We start from the raw sequence: 17158 nt of genomic DNA on the forward strand, positions 1-17158 counted from the left end.
TCATTGTCCTGTTGAAAAATAAATGATGGTCCAACTAAACACAAACCGGATGGAATAGCATGGCGCTGCAAGATGCTGTGGTAGCCATGCTGGTTCAGTATGCCTTCAATTTTGAATAAATCCCCAACAGTGTCACCAGCAAAGCACCCCCACACCATCACACCTCCTCCTCCATGCTTCACGGTGGGAACCATGCATGCAGAGTCCATCCGTTCACCTCTTCTGCGTCGCACAAAGACGTGTGTTCTTTAGCCCATACAAGAGTCTTCTGCTTGTTGCCTGTCCTTAGCAGTGGTTTCCTAGCAGCTATTTTACCATGAAGGCCTGCTGCTCAAAGTCTCCTCTTAACAGTTGTTGAAGAGATGTGTCCGCTGCTAGAACTCTGTGTGGCAGTGGCCTGGTCTCTAATCTGAGCTGCTGTTAACCTGCGATTTCTGAGGCTGGTGACTCGGATAAGCTTATCCTCAGAAGCAGAGGTGACTCTTGGTCTTCCTTTCCTGGGGCAGTCCTCATGTGAGCCAGTTTCTTTGTAGCGCTTGATGGTTTTTGCAACTGCACTTGGGGACACTTTCAAAGTTTGCCCAATTTTTCGGACTGACTGACCTTCATTTCTTAAAGTAATGATGGCCACTCGTTTTTCTTTACTTAGCTGCTTTTTTCTTGCCATAATACAAATTCTAACAGTCTATTCAATAGGACTATCAGCTGTGTATCCACCTGACTTATGCACAACACAACTGATGGTCCCAACCCCATTTATAAGGCAAGAAATCCCATGTATTAAACCTGACAGGGCACACCTGTGAAGTGAAAACCATTTCCGGTGACTACCTCTTGAAGCTCATCAAGAGAATGCCAAGAGTGTGCAAAGCAGTCATCAAAGCAAAAGGTGGCTACTTTGAAGAACCTAGAATATAAGACATATTTTCAGTTGTTTCACACTTTTTTGTTAAGTATATAATTCCACATGTGTTAATTCATAGTTTTGATGCCTTCAGTGTGAATGTACAATTTTCATAGTCATGAAAATACAGAAAAATCTTTAAATGAGAAGGTGCACACTTAGCTCCAGTACCGGCTGTGTCTCTTGTCTGATTGTTTAGGGCGGCGGCGCGGCTACTGCCTGATTCTTATAGTTACTGTGTGCGCACTCCTAATGCCTCCCCAGCCTATTGCTGTGAGTCACTGGATACTTAAACCTCCTCCACCCAGTAGGGGGTGCCTGAGCAACACTTTGATTCAGTGTGTTCTGTGCAACTGAGTTGCCAGGTCCTGTCCTGTATCTTGTCTGTTTCCGCCCCTGGGGGCTGTATACCCAGGCCTGTTACCTGTATCTGTGACTTCTAGTCTGTCTCCGCCACCATGAGGGCTGAGTTCCCAGGCTCGTTATTGTATCTTATTACTGGTTCAGCTCCTGTCTGAACTGTGTCCTAGCCCGTTACCTGTTTCTCTCTATGTCCGAACCTTCCCTTTTCCTGCAGTGTCTGAACCTGCACCTAACTCCAACTTGTTGTCTCTGAACTTCTGTTTGTGAGTTTTGTGTACACTCGCTACTTCATTGTAAGTACCATGTGTGTATCTAGTTCTGCTTGTTCACCGCACCTGCGGTTTTGCTCTGCCCTGCTTGTTCACCGCACCTGCGGTTTCGCTCTGCTCTGCTTGTCCACCGCACCTGCGGTTTCGCTCTGCTCTGCTTGTTCACCGCACCTGCGGTTTTGCTCTGCTCTGCTTGTCCACCACACCTGCGGTTTCGCTCCGCTCTGCTTGTCCACTGCACCGGCGGTTTCGCTCTGCTCCGCCCTGCATGTTCACCGCACCGGCGGTTTCGCTCTGCTCAGCTTGTTCATCGCACCTGCGGTTTCGCTCTGCTCAGCTTGTTCACCGCACCTGCGGGTTTTGCTCTGCTCTGTTGGTTTACCGCACCTGCGGGTTTTGCTCTGCTCTGCTTCTCTACCACACCTGCGGGTTTTGCTCTACTCTGCTTGTTTACCACACCCGCAGGCTTTGCTCTGCTCTGCTTGTCTATCGCACGTGCGGGTTTTGCTCTGCTCTGCTTGTTTACCGCACCTGCGGGCTTTGCTCTGCTCTGCTTGTCTACCGCACCTGCGGGTTTTGCTCTGCTCTACTTGTCTACCGCATCTGCGGGTTTTGCTCTGCTCTACTTGTCTACCGCATCTGCGGGTTTTGCTCTGCCCTGCTTGTCTATCGCATCTGCGGGTTTTGCTCTGCTCTGCTTGTCTACCGCACCTGCGGGTTTTGCTCTGCTCCACTTGTCTACCGCACCTGTGGGTTTTACTCTGCTCTGCTTGTCTACCGCACCTGCGGGTTTTGCTCTGCTCTGCTTGTCTACCGCACCTGCGGGTTTTTCCCTGCTCTGCTTGTCTACCGCACCTGCGGGTTTTGCTCTGCCCTGCTTGTCAACCGCACCTGCGGGTTTTGCTCTGCTCTACTTGTCTACCGCATCTGCGGGTTTTGCTCTGCTCTGCTTGTCTACTGCATCTGCGGGTTTTGCTCTGCTCTGCTTGTCTACTGCACCTGGGGCTCCTTTCCTGTGTCCTAGTCTGTCATGGTCCCTATCCTGCCTGTGTTCTTACCTGCCAGTACCCGCCTGTCTGCATGCCAGCCGTGCCTGCCAGTGCCCACCTGTCTGCAGGCCAGCCGTGCCGACCAGTGCCCATCTGTCTGCATACCAGCCGTGCCTGCCAATACCCACCTATCTGCATACCAGCCGTGCCTGCCAGTACCTACCTGTCTGTATGCCAGCCTAACCTGTCTGTTCCTGCATTCCCCAGTGTGGGTCAACAGCTGTGACCGGGGTCTGACCTGGAGTAGCACCTGGTCCCTCTGCTCAGTTCCTCCCTGGTTCACGGAGTCGACTGAGCCGTCGTGTGACCTTGGTCGGACCGAGTTGATACTTAGTTACGCCCCTCCAGACACTCCTCAGTTCATGGTCCAGTGGGATCACTAATCATGCTCACGCCAGTCAGTCCGGGCGTGTGCGTAACAGTTTGCTCAGGCCATGGTCCCCGTTGAACCCCACGATCCTTCGCTCTCGGAGACATTTGAATTCTTGTCTGGCGAATACGTGCACCAAGGAAAAAATTTTTTCTCAAGCTGAGGTCCAGGCGATTTACGCACCAGCCCAAATGGAGCAATCAGCACTCGTTCCTGCGGATCCACCACGGTACTATGGGGATCCAAAACAAAGCCGTTCGTTTGTGGAGCAATGTATGCTGCATTTCAAATTCTATGCTCACTATTTTCCCACTGATCGGGTTAAAGTAGCATTCATGATGTCCTACTTAGCGGGTGATGCCTTGAAGTGGATCACCCCCCCCCTATGGGAAGCATGGGATCCTATTGCCTCCGACCTGCAGGCCTTCCTGGTGGCCTTTCTAATGCTCTTCGATGACCCTAACCCTGAAGCTTCTGCTAAAGCTTCCCTTCCCAATATCCTGGAGCAGTCCCCATTGGTGATGCGTGTAGGTAGCCCACCAGTTTCCCAGCCAGAAGAGGCTTCTGCCCACACAGAATCCACACAGGATGACAATGCTCCATAGAATACATCTCTTCCCAACCTCAAGGGGGGGGTACTGTAACATCCCTGGCGGCATGCTGGCATGCCTTACCACATCTCACCTTGCAAGACCGCCATCTTACCTATCAATCCAGGCTGCCCACTTTGCTCCAGTACTGACTGTGTCTCTTGTCTGATTGCTTAGGGCGGCAGCCCGGCTACTGCCTGATTCTTATAGTTACTGTGTGCGCACTCCTAATGCCTCCCCAGCCTATTGCTGTGAGTCACTGGATACTTAAACCTCCTCCAGACAGTAGGGGGTGCCTGAGCAACACTTTGATTCAGTGTGTTCTGTGCAACTGAGTTGCCAGGTCCTGTCCTGTATCTTGTCTGTTTCCGCCCCTGGGGGCTGTATACCCAGGCCTGTTACCTGTATCTGTGACTTCTAGTCTGTCTCCGCCACCATGAGGGCTGAGTTCCCAGGCTCGTTAATATATCTTATTACTGGTTCAGCTCCTGTCTGAACTGTGTCATAGCCCGTTACCTGTTTCTCTCTATGTCCGAACCTTCCCTTTTCCTGCAGTGTCTGAACCTGCACCTAACTCCAACTCGTTGTCTCTGAACTTCTGTTTGTGAGTTTTGTGTACACTCACTACTTCATTGTAAGTACCTTGTGTGTATCTAGTTCTGCTTGTTCACCGCACCTGCGGTTTTGCTCTGCCCTGCTTGTTCACCGCACCTGCAGTTTCGCTCTGATCTGCTTGTCCACCGCACCTGTGGTTTTGCTCTGCTCTGCTTGTCTACCGCATCTGCAGGTTTTGCTCTGCTTTGCTTGTCTACCGCATCTGCAGGTTTTGCTCTGCTCTGCTTGTCTACCGCACCTGTGGCTCCGTTCCTGTGTCCCAGTCTGTATTGGTCCCTATCCTGCCTGCGTTCCTACCTGCCAGTACCCGCCTGTCTGCATGCCAGCCGTGCCTGCCAGTGCCCACCTGTCTGCATGCCAGCCGTGCCTGCCAGTGCCCACCTGTCTGCATACCAGCCGTGCCTGCCAATACCCACCTGTCTGCATACCAGCCGTGCCTGCCAGTACCCACCTGTCTGTATGCCAGCCTAACCTGCCTGTTCCTGCATTCCCCGGTGTGGGTCAACAGCTGTGACCAGGGTCTGACCTGGAGTAGCACCTGGTCCCTCTGCTCGGTTCCTCCCTGGTTCACGGAGTCGACTGAGCCGCCATGTGACCTTGGTCGGTCCGAGTTGATACTTAGTTACACCCCTCCAGGCACTCCTCGTTTCATGGTCCAATGGGATCACTAATCATGCTCACGCCAGTCAGTCCGGGCGTGTGCATAACACAGCAAAGCACCCCCACACCATCACACCTCCTCCTCCATGCTTCACGGTGGGAACCAGGCATGTAGAGTCCATCCGTTCAACTTTTCTGCGTCGCACAAAGACACGGTGGTTGGAACCAAAGATCTCAAATTTGGACTCATCAGACCAAAGCACAGATTTCCACTGGTCTAATGTCCATTCCTTGTGTTCTTTAGCCCAAACAAGTCTCTTCTGCTTGTTGCCTGTCCTTAGCAGTGGTTTCCTAGCAGCTATTTTACCATGAAGGCCTGCTGCACAAAGTCTCCTCTTAACAGTTGTTGTAGAGATGTGTCTGCTGCTAGAACTCTGTGTGGCATTGACCTGGTCTCTAATCTGAGCTGCTGATAACCTGCGATTTCCGAGGCTGGTGACTCGGATAAACTTATCCTCAGAAGTGTAGTATCGGCGTCTATGCCCCCTGAGAGGCAGAGACGCCGTCCCTCTTACCGCCGCGCTCCCGGCCCGGCGTCTTCCGGCTCTCCTGCTGCTGCTGCCGGCGCGCTCAGCTTCCCGGGCACTGTGCTTAGGCCGGGGACTCTTTAGGATGGCGCGCGCGGCCCCTTTAAGAGTGGGGGAGCGCGCGCGCGCCGTCCTAAGTAGTCCCCGGCCGATAGCCGGAGGACCTCTCATATAAATGGCACCTCCAAAATGGAGGTGCCCGTGCAAGGTTGTTGTTATGATCTGCAACAAGAACTAAGGAAAGATAGGGGAAAGCTGTCCCTACAGTAAGACTAAGCTGAATCCCTACGATGTAGCGGGCTGCCTGTTCCTAGTGAACAGACCCGCCTTCGTCCTCGGCTAGTCTGAACGAAGACCTATAGAATTAAGGGAGGGGTCCCTAAAAGAACTAAGGACTGGGACAAAAATGGGACACCCCCTAAACAGAAATTGTTGTAGAACACAAAAGACAAACTGACAAAAAGTATGAGAGGTCCAAGAGGACCAAGCAAACTGACAGAGATAGGCACCGAAGCACCAGGCTAGCAAAACAGTCAAACAACACTGAAGTCCAGCAAAGCCAGAAGGGTGGAGCTGGAATATATAGGCAGATGGTTCTAACAGTACCCCCTCTTTTATGAGGATCCTCCGGATTCTCCAGGCCCAGGCCTATCCGGAAACCTACTGTGGAAAGCTTTAACAAGCCTAGGAGCAGAGACATCATGCGTTCTTACCCAGGAGTTGTCTTCGGGACCGAAACCCTTCCAGGAGACAAGATACTGTAATCTCCCTCTATGCCATCTAGAATTCAAGATACGAGAAATTTCATATTCGCCGTCTTCCACCACAGGAGGAACTGTGACAGTGACGACCATATCAGATACGTCAGCCTTTTTCAACAAGGAAACATGAAACACAGGATTAATCTTCCAGGAAGTAGGGACATCCAACCTAACAGCAGACTGGTTAACAACCTGAAGCACTTTAAATGGACCCACAAACTTAGGACCCAGTTTTTTAGAAGGAAACCTCAACCGCAGGTTCTTCGAGGACAACCGAACCATGTCACCCACAGTAAACAAAACCTCTTTACGTTTCCTGTCAAAATACTTCTTGGACTTTTTGTTAGCCTCTTGAAGGTTACAACGTACATTAGTCCAAACTTTCTCCAAATCACCGGAAAAATTCTCCTCCTCCTGCACCGCCGACCCCAATTTGGAGAACGAACCAAAAGATGGATGTCTCCCAGTACAGCAAAAAAAAGGAGAACACCCAGCAGAGGAGGATGTATAATAGTTAAGAGCAAATTCTGCGAGAGGCAGAAACTCCGACCACACCTCTTGATTGTCCGCCACAAAACAATGCAAAAACTGCTCAACATCCTGGTTCTTTCTTTCAGTCTGTCCATTAGACTCAGGATGATAACCAGACGAAAATGACAAATGGACTCCCAACCTGTCACAAAAAGCACGCCAAAAGCGAGCCACAAACTGAGGTCCTCTATCAGAAACAATATCCGTGGGAACGCCATGGAGCTTGACAATCTCCTTAACAAACGCCTTAGCGAGTGTCTTGGCGCAGGGCAACTTAATGAATGGAACCAAATGACACATCTTACTAAAACGGTCCACGACCACCCAGATGACAGTAAAACCCTCGGACACAGGAAGATCAGTAATAAAATCCATAGTGAGATGCGTCCAAGGCGCACTAGGAACCTCCAGAGGGCAAAGCAACCCCGCAGCAGGAGTATGTGAAGCCTTTGACCTAGCGCACAAAGTACACTGACACACCCACTTGATGACTTCCTTCTGCCACCAGGCCAGCAAAAACTGCGACTGATCAATCTCTTAGTCTTCGAAATTCCTGGATGGCCTGCCAACAGAGACTCATGACACTCCACAAACAAATCTCTCCTAAAGGCTCTAGGCACGAACAACCTCCCATGGGGAGTGTTAGATGGAGCATCATCTTGAGCTTTCAGAATCCCATTCTCCAAAACGGAGTCCAAAGCCGCCACCACAACTCCTTTCTGTAAAATGCTCTCCTCCTCCTCGGCACCGACCGTAGGAGAGAAGCTGCGAGATAAAGCATCGGCTTTAACATTCTTAGTACCAGGGATATAGGTAACAGAAAAATGAAACCGAGAAAAAAAAAGTGCCCACCTAGCTTGACGGGCATTCAAGCGCTTGGCAGCCTCCAGATAGATCAAATTCTTATGATCTGTGAAAACCTGAATAGGAAATCTAGCGCCTTCCAAAAAATGACGCCAATGTTCAAACGCGAGTTTAATAGCCAACAACTCCCGATTTCCAACATCATAATTCAGTTCGGTTTCCGAAATTTTTTTCGAAAAGAAGTCACAAGGATGTCTCTCCTGAGACAAAACTGCTCCGACCCCCACCGATGAAGCATCGACCTCGACCAAAAAAGGCTTGGTCTCATCAGGCTGCATAAGGGGCAGAACTGAACCTCTCTTTGAGATACTCAAACACTTCAATGACCTCAGTAGTCCACTGGGCCGTATTCGCACCTTTCCTGGTGAGATCGGTTAGAGGTTTAACAATTACAGAAAAATTCTTAATGAATTTCCTGTAATAATTGGCAAAACCCAAAAATCTCTGTATAGATTTCAAACCAATAGGCCTAGGCCATTCCTGCACAGCCTGAAACTTCACAGGGTCCATCTCAAAGCCCTCGCTGGAGACAATGTAGCCCAAAAAACTAATTTTCTGCACAGCGAACTCACATTTCTCCAGCTTAGCAAAGAGTGAATTATCACCCAATAACTGCAAAACTTCACGTACACTCTGCCAATGGGACTCCAGATCTGGTGAATAAATCAAAATGTCATCCAAATACATAACCACATTCTTACCAGTCAGAGGTCTCAGGATGTCATTAATAAGGTTCTGAAAAAATGCAGGTGCATTGGTAAGACCAAAAGGCATCACCAAATTCTCAAAATGACCTACCGGAGTGTTAAAAGCAGTTTTCCATTCATCACCCTCCTTCACATGTAACAAATTGTATGCCCCCCAGAGATCAATTTTGGAGAACCACTTGGCTCCCACTAACTGGTTAAACAAGTCAGGAATTAACGGTAACGGGTAGGAATTGCTTACGGTAATCTTATTAATTTCACGAAAATCCAGACATGGACGTAAACCGCCGTCCTTTTTTTTAACAAAGAAGAATCCAACTGCCACAGGTGACTTAGAAGGTCTAATGTGACCAGCAGCCAGGCTAGTCTATATGTACTCCTCCAAGGCCTTTCTTTCAGGGATAGTCAGATTAAACAAGCGACTCTTGGGAAGAGTAGCTCCTGGAACAAACTCAATGGCGCAATCATAATCCCTATGAGGAGGTAAAACTTGTGACTCCTCCTCCAAAAAAACCCTCCAAAAATCTTGAATAGGTACAGGTAATTCCACTTTTTCCACAGCCGCAATGCGACTATTACAACATTTATCATAGCACTTCGGACTCCAAGACTTAATCACATTAGTAGACCAGTCCAATAAAGGATTGTGCAGTTTTAACCAAGGCAATCCTAGAACAACTGGAGAGGGTAAATTATCCAAAACAACCAAATCCAAAATTTCTTGGTGAACTCCATTGATAGTGAGAGGAAATGCAGCAGTCTTGTGAGTAATACATTTCAAAGGAGTGTTATCAATTGCAACCACAGAAATAGGTGATGACAAAGGTTTGGATTTCAATTTAATGTTTTCCAAAAACCCTTTATCAATCACATTAAGTGTTGAACCACAATCCACAAATACCTAAAATTCTATAAAATCTCCCTGCAGAGTAGTACTCCCAGAAAGAAATACTCCTGCAGTGCGTAAACGAGCTATACAGGCGTAACTGACCTTTTTTTTTCTTTACTTAAACTACGCTCACAATACTTAATCAAATGGTCACCTTTACCACAATAAAGACACAATCCCTCGGCGAATCTCCGGTCTTTTTCCTGAGAGCGGAGTGACATCGCCCCCACCTCCACTGGTTCTCCGCTGTCAGAGCAGATTTTCTGGGAACTAGGACCTGACGTTACAGGAGTTTTTACATCATTCACCCTAGACCTCAGTCTCCTGTCCACACGAACAGCTAACTGCATAGCTTCCTGCAGAGTCTCAGGTGCAGGGAATGCAATTAGCAAATCCTTAACCCTTTCACTCAGACCAGCAAGAAATAAACATCTCAGCGCAGAATCATTCCATTTAACTTCTGAGGCCCATCTCCTGAAGTGTGTGCAATAATTTTCAACATCATCTGACCCCTGATTCAAACGCCTAGGTTCTGATTCAGCAGATGAGATTCAATCAGGATCGTCATATAATAGCCCCATAGCAGAAAAAAATTCTTCAACAGAACTTAAACACGGATCATTAGGCTGGAGAGAAAAGGCCCACCCCTGTGGTTCGTTGCGCAAAAGTGACATAATAAAACCAATGCGCTGTGATTCATTCCCAGAGGATCTTGGTCTCAAACAAAAATATAACAAACAAGCATTTTTAAAGAAAAAAAAATCTTGCTGTTTACCATAAAAAAACATCAGGCAGTCCTACCTTGGGTTCGACAAAATGCGCTCCAGGACAGCTACTCACATGTTGCTGAAGCTCAACCACCTCCAGAGACAATCCCTGCAGGCGTTGAGCCAAGTCCTGGATGGAAACCATACTGATCCCCGAATTTCTTTCCTTTTAGTCTTTTTTGGGCTGGACTTACTGTTATGATCTGAAACAAGAACTAAGGAAAGATAGGGGAAAGCTATCCCTACAGTAAGACTAAGCTGAATCCCTACGATGTAGCAGGCTGCCTGTTCCTAGTGAACAGACCCGCCTTCGTCCTCGGCTAGTCTGAACGAAGACCTATAGAATTAAGGGAGGGGTCCCTAAAAGAACTAAGGACTGGGACAAAAATGGGACACCTCCTAAAAAGAAATTGTTGTAGAACACAAAAGACAAACTGACAAAAAGTACTAGAGGTCCAAGAGGACCAAGCAAACTGACAGAGATAGGCACCAAAGCACCAGGCTAGCAAAACAGTCAAACAACACTGAAGTCCAGCAAAGCCAGAAGGGCGGAGCTGGAATATATAGGCAGATGGTCACGTGACCGCAAAACACAAGATAGAAAAAACTAACAGGAGTGTTCTAACAGTTGTAGCTTTGTGTCCTAAACTCTGCTTCAGCCCTCAGGTCCCTCTGCTAGTCTGACTACCAGTCCAGTCCGCCAGCCTGACTACCAGTCCAGTCCGCCAGCCTGACTACCAGTCCAGTCCACCAGTCTGACTACCAGTCCTGTCCGCCAGCCTGACTACCAGTCCAGTCCGCGAGCCTGACTACCAGTCCTGTCTGCCAGCCTGACTACCTGTCTCCGCCAGCCAAGTGTACTCTCCAGCCCGACGGTCTGCCTACGATCCAAACCCGCCAGTCTGTCTATGGGCCTGGCTTGCCTGCCTATCCGGAGATCGTACCAGTTACCTGCCATGCCTATCAGCCAGCCTACCTGGAGGCTCCTACCAGTTACCTGCTGTGCCTATCAGTCAGCCTACCTTCTAGTTACCTGCCGTGATTACCCGGAGGCTCCTGCCAGTTACCCTTAGGAGTCACCTGTTCTCATACAAGGACAGGCCCAGAGTAGCACCTGGTCCCTCTGCTCGGTCCTTCCCTGGTTCACGGAGTCGACTGAGCCGCCGTGTGACCTTGGTCAGTCCGAGTTGATACCTAGTTACCCCCCTCTGGTCCCACTTTGCTCCGCAGCACAGAGGTTCCACCACCCGGATCCGTAACAGTTTGCATGGGCCATGAAACCCGGTGGCCCCCAGGCTCCTTCGCTTGCTGACCTGTACCAGGAGGTTTCTCGTCAGAGATCCCAACAGGAAACCATCCTGACCTACCTGCGGTCTGTCAACTCTTGCCTGGACACGCTGTCTGTCCCACCTGTGCCCGCCTCGAGCCGAGCGACACCCGCTCCGGCGACGCCGCTGCCTACCAATACCACGGCATCCAGCCTAGGACCCCGGCTTTCTGCGCCTCCTCGTTTTGGGGGTGACCCCGTATTATGTCGGGGTTTTCTGAACCAGTGCACACTGCACTTTGAACTTCTGGCACATCAGTCTCCCTCCGACCGGGCCAAGGTGGCGTTCATCATGTCTCACCTCACCGGGGAAGCATTGGCATGGCTAAAACACTCTATGGGAGAGAGGGGATTCCCTGGTGTCCGATCTTCCGGCTTTCCTCACTGCCTTCTGGAGGGTCTTCGATGAGCCCGGACGAAGGATTTCTACTGCCTCCTCATTGCTTCGTCTCCGCCAAAGGAATTTCACCGTGGGCCAGTATGCCATACAGTTCCGTACCCTCGCTTCTGAGCTTGCCTGGGACAACAAGGCCCTGGTGTCCACCTTCCGGGAGGGTCTTTCCGGTCGGATTAAGGACGAGCTAGCCGGCCGGGACATTCCTACCACCCTGGATGACCTGGTGTCACTGGCTACCCAGATTGACATCCGTTTCCTAGAACGTGCTAAGGAGACTACCCGGGAGAGAAGATTTCCTCATCTTGCTCCGGTTTTCCAGAAACCTGCTTCCCAACCAGCAACTCCCCGGGCACGCTCGCCCGAACCTATGCAGATCGACCAGACCAAGATGGTCAAGTCTCGACAAGAAACACGCCGACCCGAAGGGAGCTGTTTCTACTGTGGTAGTAAGGAGCACCTGATCCGTTCCTGTCCGGTGAAGCCGGGAAACTCCAGTGTCTAGGACCGCTCGGAGAGGTCGTCCTAGGCAAGAGTAAATCCTCTCGGTTCTTGACTTTAACCGTCTCTATTTCCTGTGGAGAGAACCGCTTCTTTGAAACCACCCATCTGGATTCCAGAGCCGCTGGGAATCTCATTTCCCAGTCCCTTGTAGAGAAGTATCAGATTCCTACCAAACCTCTGGCTGAACTATTGGCAGTCGCTTCCGTGGATGGAAGACTCCTTCCGGTGACCATCTTGCTCGTCACTGAGCCCGTAACCCTTCAGGTGGGAATGCTGCACTCAGAGAGGATCTCCTTCCATGTGCTTTCCAGACTCTCTCACTCCCTTTTGCTAGGTCTACCCTGGCTACAGAGACATGAACCCGTTCTGAATTGACAATCCGGTGAGGTGCTCCGTTGGGGGCAGGATTGCCATGAGACCTGCCTGGTCCCGGTTCCCCCGGCTCGACCTCCGGCTACTCCGGCTAATTTACCTGGTCTACCGGCACCTTACTGGTCCTATGCAGATGTCTTCGACAAGAAGGAAGCACAGACACTGCCAACTCATAGGCCATATGATTGCCCTATCGACCTGGCACCCGGTGCCACTCCACCCCGTGGGCGTATTTACCCGTTGTCGTTGGCCGAAACCCGGGCCTTTCGGAGTACATCGAAGAAAATCTGGCTAGGGGATTCATCCAGAAATCTACCTCCCCGGCTGGAGCCAGATTCTTCTTCGTAAAAAAGAAAGACGGTTCACTATGCCCCTGTATCGATTATAGAGTGTAGCGTCGGCGTCCCTGCCTCCTGCTAGGCAGGGACGCCGTTCCCCTCACCTCTCCGCTCCGTGCCCGGCGGCTTCCTCCCGCTCTGCTGGCAGCGCGCGCTGCTTCCCGGACTCTGTGCTTAGGGCACGCGCGCGCGCGCTCCCCCTCTCTTAAAGGGGCCACGCGCGCCGTCCTAAGGAGTCCCCGGCCAATGGCCGGAGGACCTCACCATATATAATGCACCTCCTCCAAAATGGAGGTGCCTGAGCAATGTTGTTGCAAAGCCTTTCAACTCTGCTTCAGCCCTCAGGTCCCGTTACCAGTTACCTGCCAGTTACCTGCCAGTCACCTGCCAGTCACCTGCCAGATTCCTGCCTGTTACTTATCTATCTGCGGTCCGACAGTCTGCCTACCAGCCCTGCCAGTCTGTCTATGGATCAGTCTGCCCGCTCACCTGGGAGCGCTCACCTGCTACCTGCCTGCTAGCCTACCTGGAGGCTCCGCCGTCACGTGCTGTGACCACCTGCCTGTCCAGAGACTCTTGCCCGCTCACCTGGGAGCGCTCACCTGCTACCTGTCTGTTAGCCTACCTGGAGGCTCCGCCGTCACGTGCTGTGACCACCTGCCTATCCAGAGACTCTTGCCCGCTCACCTGGGAGCGCTCACCTGCTACCTGCCTGCTAGCCTACCTGGAGGCTCTGCCGTCACGTGCTGTGACCTCCTGCCTGTCCAGAGACTCTTGCCCGCTCACCTGGGAGCGCTTCTCTGCTACCTGCCTGCTAGCCTACCTGGAGCCGTCACTTGCTGTGACCACCGGCCAGTCCAGAGACTCTTGCCCGCTCACCTGGGAGCGTCCACCTGCTACCTGCCTGCTAGCCTACCTGGAGGCTCTGCCGTCACTTGCCGTGACCACCCGCCTGTCAAGAGACTGTCCCCGTCACTTGCCGTGACCTCCTGCCCTTCTACTCAGAGACTGTCCCCGTCACTTGCCGTGACCTCCTGCCCTTCAACCCAGAGACTGTCCCCGTCACCTGCCGTGTCCTCCTGCCCTTCTACCCAGAGACTGTCCCCGTCACTAGCCGTGATTACCTGCCCGCCTTCCCTGGGAGCCACCCGCTTCCTTACAAGGACTGCCCCCTTGTATAGTTGTTCAGAGGTTCCACCTCCCAGACCCGTTACAGTTTGCTCGGGCCATGGAACCCGGTGGCACCCAAACTCCCTCGCTCTCGGACCTATGCCATGAACTGTCCCGTCAGAGGTCCCAACAGTAGTCCATCCTGAGCCACCTGCGGAATGTCAACTCTCGCCTGGACACTCTGACTGCTCCACCAGCAACCACCGCTAGTGTCATGACTCGCAACCCGGCAGCGCCGCTGCCCACCAATACCATGGCATCCTGCCCCGGTCCCCGGCTTTCTGCACCTCCTCGCTTCGGAGGCGACCCCGCTCAAGCTCGGGGCTTCATAAACCAGTGCACCCTGCACTTTGAACTCCTGGCCCACCAGTTTATCTCCGACCGAGCCAAAGTGGCATTCATCATGTCCCATCTCACTGGGGAGGCACTGGCATGGCTTAACCCTCTGTGGGAGAGAGGGGATCCCCTGGTGTCCGACCTGTCGTCTTTCCTCACTGCTTTCCGAAGGGTCTTCGATGAACCGGGACGAAAGACCTCATCTGCCTCCTCTTTGCTACGTCTCCACCAAGGGAGTCTCACCGTGGGCCAATATGCCATACGATTCCGCACCCTCGCTTCTGAGCTTGCCTGGGATAATGAGGCCCTGGTGTCCGTCTTCTGGGAGGGCCTTTCCGGTCAGATTAAAGATGAGCTCGCCGGTCGGGACATTCCTACCACCCTGGATGACCTGGTGTCTCTGGCTACCCGGATTGACATCCGGTTTCAAGAACGTACCAAAGAGACCACCCGTGAGAGAAGGTTTCCCCACCTAGCTCCTACTTTCCAGAAACCTGTCTCCTCTTCTGTCACTCCCCGGGCGCACTCACCCGAGTCCATGCAGATCGACCAGACCAAGTTGGTCAAATCTCGCCAAGAGTCACGCCGAGCCGAGGGCATTTGCTTCTATTGTGGCAGTAAGGAGCACCTGATTCGTTCCTGCCCGGAGAGGCCGGGAAACTCCAGTGTCTAGGACCGCTCGGAGAGGTCGCCCTAGACAAAAATAAGTCCTCTCCAACCCTGACTTTGTCTGTATCTATCTCCTGGGGAGAGAACCGTCACTTTGAACTCGCCCACCTGGACTCTGGATCCGCTGGAAACCTCATCTCTCAGTCCCTGGTTGAGAAATACCATATTCCCACCAAGTCTCTGGCTGAACCTTTGTCAGTCGCCTCCGTGGATGGAAGACTCCTTCCGGTGACCATCCTGCTCGTCACGGAACCCATAACCCTGCAGGTGGGAATGCTGCACTCTGAGGTAATCTCCTTCCATGTGTTGTCCAGACTCTCCCACTCCCTATTGCTAGGTCTACCTTGGCTCCAGACACATGAACCCGTGTTGAACTGGCATTCCGGTGAAGTACTCCGGTGGGGGCCGGCCTGCCATAAGACCTGCCTGGTTCCGGTTCGTCCGGTTCGTCCTCCACCTGTCCCAGCTAATTTACCCGGTCTTCCGGCTCCTTACTGGCCCTATGCTGACGTCTTCGGTAAGAAGGAAGCAGAGACATTGCCACCTCATAGGCCATATGATTGCCCAATCGACCTGGTACCCGGCGCCACTCCACCCCGTGGGCGTATTTATCCGTTGTCTGCGGCAGAAACCCGGGCCATGTCTGAGTACATAGAGGAGAATCTGGCCAGGGGATTTATCCGGAAGTCTACTTCCCCGGCTGGTGCCGGATTCTTCGTTGTCAAAAAAAAAGATGGCTCGCTTCGCCCCTGTATTGACTATAGAGGACTCAATCAGATCACGGTTAAAAATAAATACCCCCTTCCGCTCATCTCTGAGTTATTTGATTGCCTTAAAGGCGCCAGGATCTTTTCCAAGCTGGATCTACGTGGAGCATATAACCTGGTCCGTATCCGTCAGGGAGACGAGTGGAAAACAGCATTTAATACCCGGGACGGACACTATGAGTACCGTGTGATGCCCTTCGGTCTCTGCAATGCTCCCGCCGTCTTCCAAGAACTGGTCAACGACATCTTCCGTGACCTTCTTTACTCCTGCGTGGTGGTATACCTGGACGACATCTTGGTCTTCTCTCCGGATCTTCCCACACACCGGAGGGATGTTCGTCAGGTCCTGCTTAGGCTCAGGCAGAACCACCTCTATGCTAAATACGAGAAGTGCCTTTTTGAGCAGACCTCTCTTCCTTTCCTGGGCTATGTTATCTCCCGGACAGGCTTGCGAATGGATCCCGAGAAGCTCTCTGCTGTCCTAAAGTGGCCCTGTCCGGAGGGCTTGAAGGCGATACAGCGATTCCTGGGCTTCGCTAATTACTATCGTCTCTTCATTCCTCACTTCTCGTCACGGACTGCGCCCATATCTGCGCTCACCCGTAAGGGAGCAAATCCCAAGGTATGGTCATCCGAAGCTGAGGAGGCCTTCCTTTCCCTGAAACAAGCCTTCTCCTCTGCCCCTGTGCTGCACCGTCCGGACTGCAACAAACAGTTCTACCTGGAGGTTGATGCCTCCTCCTCTGGAGCCGGAGAAGTGCTCACCCAAAAGTCTTCCTCCGGGAGAATGGTAACCTGCGGCCTTTTCTCTAAAATCTTCTCCTCCTCTGAGCGCAATTACTCCATAGGAGACCGAGAACTGCTAGCCGTTAAATTGGCGCTGGAGGAGTGGCGCTACCTGCTTGAAGGTGCTCTATACCCGGTGATCATCTACACGGATCACAAGAACCTGGCATATCTCCAAAATGCTCAGAGACTTAATCCACGTCAGGCCCGGTGGTCTTTGTTTTTTGCCCGCTTCGATTTCATCCTTCATTTCCGCCCGGCGGACAAAAATGTCAAAGCTGATGCCTTGTTCCGATCTTTCCTGTCCTCCGACCAAGAGGAGGAGCCTATGCACATTATCGACCCCTCCAAGGTGATGAATGTGGCCCCCTTGGATTTGACTCGTCTTCCACCCGGCAAGACGTTCGTGGCGCCTCCAGACCGTGAGAGGGTTCTTCGCTGGGGTCATTCTTCTAAACTAGCTGGTCATGCTGGCCAAAAAAAGACCTTCCTACTCATTTCCCGGCATTACTGGTGGTCTACCCTGCGTAAGGATGTGGTAGACTTCGTCTCTGCCTGTTCATCTTGTGGCTGCAACAAAGTTCCCAGACACTTACCAGCTGGTCATCTCCTGCCGCTTCCCATACCTG

This window comes from Phyllobates terribilis, unplaced genomic scaffold (genome assembly GCF_046119375.1).
Source record: "Phyllobates terribilis strain yellow unplaced genomic scaffold, ASM4611937v1 Scaffold_326__1_contigs__length_2130411, whole genome shotgun sequence".
NCBI classification, from domain to species: domain Eukaryota; kingdom Metazoa; phylum Chordata; class Amphibia; order Anura; family Dendrobatidae; genus Phyllobates; species Phyllobates terribilis.